Genomic DNA, 8,448 nt, shown 5'->3' on the forward strand with positions numbered 1-8,448 from the left:
CCATTAGACAAGACCAAGAAATAAAATGAATACACATTGGTAAAAGGAGGTGTATTATTATTTTTAGATGATAAAATTATATACATGAATGAAATAAGAGAACCAACTAAAACAGTATGTAAACACTGAGAAAATTCAGTAAGGCATCAGAGTACAAAGTTATATAGAAATATATAATCTTTGTAGCTACAAAGAACAGGCAACATTGAGAAATCCAACTACTGGTATAGGCTCAGCATTTCCAGTAATATCACTGAGGTTTTTCTTTATTATGTGAATATACCTTAGAGGTGAGTTAACCAAGGCCATTATTGTTCTTTTGTAGGTAATCATAATTTATGTCTGGTAGCTTTTAGAATTTTCTCTGCAATTTTGATGTTCGCAGCTTCACTGTGATGTGGTTAGATGTGCACTGGTTTTACTCTCCTCCTTTTGGCATGTCCTTTTTATTTTCGACTTCATGTCTCCTTGCAATTGGAGACCCTAAGTCATGTTTTATTTAAATATTGCCTCTTCCCATTCTCTCTACCCCTCTACTCCTGAATCTTCAGTTGGCTGTATGTTGCGCCTGATCTTTCCAGTCTCCGGGTCTCCATGTCTCACTCATGTTTTCGATCTTTTTATCTTGTTCTGGAATTCTAAGTGTGTTCCCTAGATTTGTTTCCCAATTCAATAACTCATTTTCGGCTGTATTTAGGCCACTGTTCAACTTGTGCTTTGAGGCTTAACATTTTTTTAAATTGAGCTTATTTATAAAAGTAAATTTTTTAAGTGAAATTTTAATGTACTTGAGGTGGAGAAGGAATATCAAACTATCATACTGACCAGAAGTCTATAAACAGTTTTTTATATGAACAATTATTCATGATTGCATTAATTTATGTTTAACATTTTCCTGTTTTTGACTACTGAGCTTGTTTCAAATCTCTGCTAATGTAAATAATTTTGAAGTGAATATCTTTATGCACAAGTGATTTTGTTTCATTTTAGATTATTTTCTTCGAAGGGACTGAACCAAAAGTATGCCTGGCTTTAATGCTCTCAATGTTTATTGTCAAAGAGTCTTTAAAGGAAGGAGCCAATAAAATGACAGCCTAGATCAAAGTGACAGACTGTGTCACTTAAGCAGCACTGGTTATTTTTAATTTCATTTAATTTTTTCCTAATTTAAAGAATGAAGGCAATATCTTCATTTAAGAATTTGCATTTATTGGATTACTGGTAGGGACATAAGGACTGAACACTTCTCCAAGCTTGTTTACTGGCTGTATTGACTCTTTGACGATTGTCTCTTTGTGCATTTCACACTTCATTTATTAGAATCTTGGGCTTCCCTGGTGGCTCAGATGATAAAGCATCTGCCTGCAATGTGGGAGACCTGGGTTCAATCCCTATGTCGGGAAGATCCCCTGGATAAGGAAATGGCAACCCACTCCAGTACTCTTGCCTGGAAAATCCCATGGACGGAGGAGCCTGGTAGGCTACAGTCCATGGGGTCACAAAGAGTTGGACACGACTGAGCGACTTCAATTCCTTTCTTTTTTTCCTTTATTAGAATCTTACTGTTTTTCTTCTTGATGTGTTTTACTCCACTTATGCTGTTGTTGAGTGGATCAGTCAAGCCCAACTCTTTGCAACCCCATGGACTATAGCTCACCATCTGCCAGGCTCCCTTGTCCATAGGATTCTCCAGGCCAGAATACTGGAGCGGGTTGTCATTCCCTTCTCCAGTGGCTCTTCCCAACCCAGGGATTGAACCCTCTTCTCCTGTATTGCAGGTGGATTCTTCACCGCTGAACCACTGAGGAAGCCCCACTCTGTCCATGATACCAGTATAAACCTCTCCTTAGACATGTGGCAGTTTTCTCCTAGCTTATGACTTTATTAATCTATAAATTGTCACGAATACATCTATTTTCCTTGAAATAAAATCCCTTGTTCACTTTATTTATCTAAGTTTTGGCCGCACCCTACAGGATGTGGGATCTCAGGTCCCCGACCAGGGATCGAATCCACATCCCCAGTATCCCCCTTTCTTTAAAAGACACTGTCTGCTTGGCTGGGTCAGCTCTCAGTTGCGTCACGCGGGATCTTTTGTTGAAGTGCACTGACTCCCCGGTTGTGCCATGTGGACCTACTTGGCATGTGGGGGTCTTAGTTCCCCCGCCAGGGATCAAACCCACACCCCCTGAACTGCGAGGTGGATTCTTAAGCACTGTACCATCAAAGAAGTCCTGGGAGGCAGAGTCTTAACCACTGGACCTCAAGCAAGTCCCCTTGTTCATTTTAGTCAGCTTAATACTGAGAATGCATTTTCTTCATGGAAATACAATAGGAACCAAAGCTCTGATTTCAGCTCCATGCGATTCAAAATGGCCTGTAATGTGGTCCCTCCAAGGAGTGAGGGTTACAGGGGTGATGGCCTCTCAATAAAGCTACAGTGCTACCGGGTGGGACAAGTAGCGGTTGTCCAAGTGAAAGAACCATGGCCAACACAGTACGGAGTTACTACAAGATCAGCACACAAATTCAAGCTAGCTTCAACAGCTCACTTCCAAAGTATATTCACATACTCGAGAGAAATTCCCAAAGAAATTATTAGACATGCTGAATAACCTGCCAATAGTTAGGTTTCAAAACGTAAACCATGGAAATGTGTACACACTGTGGCTGAGTCTTTGTCCCTTTTCAAGTAATATGGGCTGAATTATGAAATATGCAGTTAGTCTAGTTCTAAGAGTGACTGCATAGACTCAGAGATTTGGGAGATATATTCAAGCAGGTGTTATGAAATTTGTGACTATAATCTTGCCATTTGCAACCACATGGATGGACCTTGAGGGTATTATGCTAAGTGAAATAAGTCAGATGGAGAAAGACAAGTACTGTATGATTTCACTCATACATGTAAATATGACAAACAAAACAAAAATAAACACACAGATACAGAGAACAGATCAGTTGTTATCAGTGGGGAAACGGGGCCTTGGGAGGAAAGGCTGAATGGTAAAGGGGGTTAACTGTATGGTGATGAATGGAGACTAGACTTTCGAAGGTGAGTACACATATACACTTCTGTAGTGTGTAGAAGTGAGTCAAATTCTGTACAGAAGTCAAATTCTGTTATACACATGAAACAATGTCATAAGCCAAAGTTACCTCAGGGAAAAAAACTGTAAATATATATATAGTGTTAGAGATTAAACAGGGGTTATAATTAGGAAAACATATCATGTGTAATAATCAATATTATTCAACTTGGAGCTAATTGGCCCCAAAAGAGCCAAGCCTGAATCAATGCCAAATGACTGCAATTGAACTGGCCGTGGCCAACACGGCTAATACAATCAGTAAATCCAAAAGGGAAAGAGTGCTCTCCCTGAATGGAGGTAAAAATTGCATCTTTAAATGTAGGTTCCACTAGATCCTCTGCAAATGACAAGCCACTCTACTGTTCTTGCCTGGGAAATCCCATGAACAGAGGAGCCTAACAGGCTACAGCCCATGGGGTCGCAAAAGAGTTGAACATGACAGAGCAACTCAACTACCCACCACCTCTCTCCCAGTTCCAGTAGAATTGCTTCGATTTAGCCTCAAGGGCAGGTTTTTGTTTTTAAACTATAAATGTAAATCCAACTGTCTGTGGGGTTTCTAGCCTTTCTGCCCAGAGCAGGGCGACCCAGAACTCACCTTTTGCTACTGTACCTGAGTCTGCTGTCTGGAGGTCCCTCGCTCTGCTGAAACCCCTAGTGACCTCCTCTAGACCCTACTCAGCCCCTTTATCCGATTTCATGGACAATGGTAATCAAAAGAAACCAGAGCCCCATCCCCAGGCCTTTTATTTCTGAAAGCTAACTGAAGCGATGAATTATATTTCAGACTTCCTACACAGAGCTACAGGATTTATTTTCCACTACTTGGCTTCCACGTCTCAATAAAAGCAGTTACGCTAACCACGGTAATCAGCTCTTTTCACTAGCAATAAAGCACAAATGCCACAGGTTTGAGTTCATTTTTAAAAGAAGCACAATTTAAAAACCTTCAGAACTTTGATGCCTGGAGCTGTGTGGTATAATGACCTCTCCTTTCAAATCAACATTACACCCAGATTGTATTTCCAAGTGGAAAGGCTGCTGGGCCAGAAAAAGTGACCTTTGGCTGAGTGACTACTTGTTACTTGGTCATCTTCAGGGCTGCCTGCCATTAGGAAGAACCAAGTAATACACTATTTCCAGCCTGCACTTATCTACCCCCTACAGGGCACTTTCTGGGGAGGAAAGAAAAGCAATTGATTTTCTCTACTCGATAGTCATCATCTCATACTTAGGTCATCTAACTGCCCAGTATCACTTATGTTCAATTCTCAGGGTACCTTATATAACAAGGGTGGTAGGGGGGTTGTTTTGGGACAGATTTAAAAAGCCTAGAGCTTTTTTGTATGGCATAAACTAATGCCTAGAGCCGTAGACAGGTGAGGTACAGAGAAAAGGAACCCAGAAAGAGGTTTTCTTGTCCTAAAAGATTTCATTTGAACCAAGCTATCAAAGGAATGTCTAAATGTTCTCCCCATCCACTGAACCATTTTTATTCTGATGAATTAAGAATCATCTTGAATTCTGGAAATTTCTTTGGAAAAAAAAATTTTTTTTTTACAGAAAATTCACTTAATCTCTCCAAATCTTGGTTTTCATATCTGAAAAACAGTAAGTTCTTTTTGCCTCTGCAATTGTCTAATTTTAGGAAGTAGATGTGCACACATCCCCCCAGTTGGAAGTTTCAACATACTATAGCCACAGGTGAAGTGCTTGATAGCAAGTTGTTCAGAATGGTACACATAGACCCACCTGTAGGGTTTACTGATCTAAAGGCTTCAAGGCAAACTTTTCAATAATGGAACATATTATGTCCTCCCTGACCATTTATAGCTCTTATGCCTTGGAATACCAATTTTTATGGCAGTACCCAGAACACCTAAAATCATGCACACTATGCTTTAACACGACCATGAATATACTTGAGGCAAAGATACTGAGTCGGTCATTTAAAAAAAGTTACACTAGTCTACATTTGCTAGAAAAGCTGCCTAACAGCATGTCTTGACTGCCTGGTTAATGTCCTGGCTTTGGTAAATTGTAGTCGTTTGTACCACCTTCACCATTAGAAGGTTCATGGTGCCAATGATGATGCAGGATATAGCACAGTGATTTGCACTGGAAAGTGGGTTCTGCCCGTTATTTAGCTGTGAGATGAAGGCAAGTTACTGAACTCTCTAAGGGTCTTTCCTCATTTGTAAAATGGGTAAAAAAAATACTTCTTAGCTCACAGGCTGTTAACGGGATTAAATAAGGTAATAGGTTTAAAATGCTTGGCTCAGTGCCCATCTCATGATAAATGATTGATAAGCAGCAAGCATTACTGTAATAGCAGTTATTTAAAAGACTTTTGAATGGCCTCTCATACTTATCACCACCACCCCTGCCCCATTCTGCAGGGAGTGGGAGCTCTGTTCCTTGTGCTGGAAGTCTTGCCTCGGGGTGGCCTGCAGCACCAGTGAACCCGGGTATCAGCGCCGGGGTTTACCCTCCCTGGCAGAACTCGCCTCTCTGGCTCGTATTTACCACCTCTGGTCTGCAGACCAGTGTGCAGAGGGCCCTAAAGGCAGCCAGGGTGAGACAGGGCGAGATGCCACTGGGCTGACGGCCCACCCCTTCTCGTTACCCCCGCTCTAAAGAACGGTGACCTGCTTTGTTTCTCTGGTGAAGGAGAGTGTGGCACAGCTCATTTTGTCCTTCCTGTGAAAGAAGAGGTTAAACACTCCGAGGCCAGGCCAGGAACTGAGAGACAGCCAGGGCCTTAAGAGGAAAAGGTCTGCTTTGCTGACGTGCCATTGTATGCTGGGCACTGTTGTCAAGTTCTGGGGATGTAAGTAAAATTCACATTGTTCCTGCTGTCAGAAAACTTAAGAGATTGATGTGGAGGAAAAGTACAAGAAATGATAGACCTAGAGTCTGACCTAATCAAGAAAGCTCCCCCTGAGGAAGTGACATTTGAAACGAAATCTGAAGGCTCAGGAAAATACAGCCTGCTAAAGGGGTGACATACAAGCAGGGCAGCAGATGCCAGAACCTGGGGCAGGAGAAAGAGTACTGCTCTTCCACCCAGAGAAATGCCTTTGTGAACGGAGAGAACAGAGGTGGGAGTGTGCAAGATGAGCCTGGAGAGGGTGGCGGGCCCAGACCTTGCAGGGCCTCTTGTGTGCATGCGTGCACGTTAAGTCACGTAAGCCGGGTCCGCCTCTTTGTGACCCCGTGGACGTTGCCCGCCAGGCTCCTCTGTCCATGGGATTCTCCAGGCAAGAATAGGGAGTGGGTTGCCATGCCCTCCTCCAGGGGATCTTCCTGACTCAGGGATTGAACCCGCATCTCCTGCGTTGCAGGCAGATTCTTTACCTCTGAGCCACTGAAGAAGCCCACAGGGCATCTCAGGCCAAGCTAATTACTGTAGTCCTCATCCTGAGAGCAGTGGGAAGTCACTAGATGGTTCTAATCTAGGGAGAGATTGACACACTCTCTGGCATTTTTACATGCTACAGTGTAGAGTATAATGGGAGTGAATACTGAAGGCCACAGAGGAGCTACTGCAGGAGTCCCTACAGAAGATGCGAGTGCTGTGGCCAGAGGTGTCATCCTCCGAGATTTGATGCACTGGATGTCATGGACACGCTTGCTCCTTGGAAGAACCTAGACAGCATATTAAAAAGTAGAGACATTACTTTGTCAACAAAGGTCCGTCTAGTCAAGGCTATGGTTTTTCCAGTAGTCATGTATGGATGTAAGAGTTGGACTATAAAGAAAGCTGAGAGCAGAAGAATTGATGCTTTTGAACTGTGGTGTTGGAGAAGACTCTTGCGAGTCCCTTGGACTGCAAGGAGATCCAACCACTCCATCCTAACGGAGGTCAGTCCTGAATATTCACTGGAAGAACTGATGCTGAAGCTGAAATTCCAATACTTTGGCCACCTGATGCTAAGGGCTGAGTCTGGAAAAGACCCTGATGCTGGGAAAGACTGAAGGCGGGAGGAGAAGGGGATGACAGAGGATGAGATGGTTGGATGGCATCACCAACTCAATGGACATGAGTTTGAGTAAACTCCGTGAGTTGGTGATGGACAGGGAGGCCTGGTGTGCTGTGGTCCATGGGGTCGCAAAGAGTGGGAGACGACTGAGTGACTGAACTGAACTGAACTGAAGGTTTGGGGGCCTGCACAGCAGGGAGGAGAGAAAGGGGCGGAGGCTATAGGGTGGAGTTGTTCACGGGGTGAGCAGGCCTCAGCCTCTCTCTTGGTTCCCCTTTGCACCCCCACCTCCCCATGGAACCTACTTCCCCTGAGTTTTTGCCAGAAAGACCAGAATTCCCCTCTCACTGCCACACCATCCTCGGAGTTGTCCTGTCTTTGCTTTATTTAATCTGTGAACAGGCGCTCCTCCTTTTTATCTTCCAGAAATTTCTCAAAATATAATGTGGGCTTATTTCTTTACTGACATGTTACTGGGATCTAAGAAGAAAGAGGAAATAAGTATATGTTGTAAATTTGCTGCTTGAACCACAAATTCCAATTTGTATCTTCAAACGTATAATAAATATATCATAAGTGAATAGTGAAGTTGCTCAGTTGTGTCTGATTCTTTCAGACCCCATGGACTGTAGCCCACCAGGTTCATCCATCCATGGGATTTTCCAGGCAAGATTACTGGAGTTGGTTGCCATTTCCTTCTCCAGGGGATCTTCCTGACCCAGGGATCAAACCCGGGTCTCCCGCATTGCAGGCAGACGTTTTACCATCTGAGCCACCAGGGAAATCCATAAATATATCATATTTCTGTAGAAAGTTAACTGTCTAAGATATTTTGAATCTCTTAGTAATCGACAGTGGCATTTAGATTTGGAAGTTTTGGCCCAAGATAGCGTTTCTTGCACTGAAAGCAAGCTGAGCAAACCATATTGTATAAGCTTCACTGGCCTAGTCTTTCAGGTGAGTTTAAACATGGCGTTCAAATAAGTGCCTCTTTGATTTCCCTGATGGTTCAGCGGTTGAGAACCCTCCTGCCAAGGCAGGGGACATGGGCTTAATTGCTGGTCTGGGAAGATTCCACATGCTTTGGGGAAACTAAGCCCAAGCACCACAACTACTGAGTCCACACGGTCTAGCACCCATGCTCCGCAACAAGGGAAGTCACTGCAGTGAGAAGCCAGCTCACGCAATGAAGAGTGGCCCTGGCCCCGTGCAACCAGAGAAAGGCTGAGTGCAGCAAGGAAGACCCAGTGCAGCCAGAAATCAATCAATCCATCAACCATAAAACGCTAACTAAGCACCCAACTGTAAACACTCATCAGGCCCAGTCTTGGATAAAATAGGAAACTTCACAGGAAGCAAAAGGATAGAAGGAG

This window comes from Giraffa tippelskirchi, chromosome 6, assembly GCF_054371585.1.
Source record: "Giraffa tippelskirchi isolate mGirTip1 chromosome 6, T2T-mGirTip1v1.2.pri, whole genome shotgun sequence".
NCBI classification, from domain to species: Eukaryota; Metazoa; Chordata; class Mammalia; order Artiodactyla; family Giraffidae; genus Giraffa; species Giraffa tippelskirchi.